Consider the following 1,167-nt stretch of genomic DNA (forward strand, 5'->3'; position numbering starts at 1 on the left):
GACCTCACAGAGTGGGAGTTGCTTTGGTGGGACTCTGGTGCCAGTTGAGTCCACCCTTTGGGTGTCTCATTTGTGGAGCTGGTGCTCTCTGGTGTTTTGAAGCGGACCACTGAGTGTGTTGGTTCCTGAGCCCCTTGGGAGGGGGTCCAGTGCACGTTGATGTCAGCCACTGTTTCTGTCTAACATGGGGCCACTTGGTGGAGGCTACAATGTGGTCCATGGGTTGGTCACCACTAGTGCTGGGCTTTGAGGCACTTAGGAGAGGCTATGCTGTGAACGAGGCGAGCTGTCACTAGTACCGGGCCTGGGACACTTTGTTGGACACTTTGTTGGGCACCACAATGTGAGCTGAGGCCAGCTGCCACTTGTACTGGGCTGTGGCTGCTTAGTTGAAGCTGCATGCCAGGCCAATGCTAGCCATAGCACATGCCAGGCTTTGGGACACCTGATGGAAGTTACAGTATAGGTGAGACTGGCCCCTGCCTGCACTTCTGTCTTCAGAGATTGTTACCATGACCCCTGCAGCCCTCACCCTGAAGTGAGTCAATTTAGTTCCTCCCTGTATGTCTCTGGTACTTTGCGGGCTGCTGCCTTGTTCTGGATCCCAGATGGAGTGAGTCTGTGAGCAAACTTGCCCATGTACAGGCCACTCAAGGAAACGCCTGGGACTCTAGCAGCCCTCGGTCTCACTCGGATGCAATCCCCACTGGTTTTCACAGCCAGATGTCATGAAGACTCCTCTTCATGGCACTGGTGCCCTGTGTTGGAGAGCCCAGTGTGGGTCTGGACCCTTGCTCCTCAGGGCAGACCTCCACAGCTGAGCTATCCCTCCCGGTTCTTAATCAGCAGACTGTGGGTTTAGGACTTGCTGGTTCCAAGCCTCTGCCCGTCCTACCAGTCTCCATGTGGCAGCTTCTTTATATCCTTAGTTTTAGGACTTTAGCTAGTCTTCAGGTGGTTCTCAATGATGGTGGTCTATAATTTGGTTCTAATTTTAATGTGGTCTTGGGAGGAGGTGAGCATGGCATTTACCTACTCCACCAACTTGACCAGAAGTCTGGTTTTATTTTAAAGGTAGCATGGAATAATGATGAAAAGGCAGTCTCCATTTCCACACTGGCAGGGTTTAGAGCCTGGCTCTGCCATTCACCAATATTATAGGAAATC

The sequence above is a fragment of the Pteropus alecto genome, unplaced genomic scaffold (genome assembly GCF_000325575.1).
Source record: "Pteropus alecto unplaced genomic scaffold, ASM32557v1 scaffold42, whole genome shotgun sequence".
Lineage (NCBI taxonomy): Eukaryota > Metazoa > Chordata > Mammalia > Chiroptera > Pteropodidae > Pteropus > Pteropus alecto.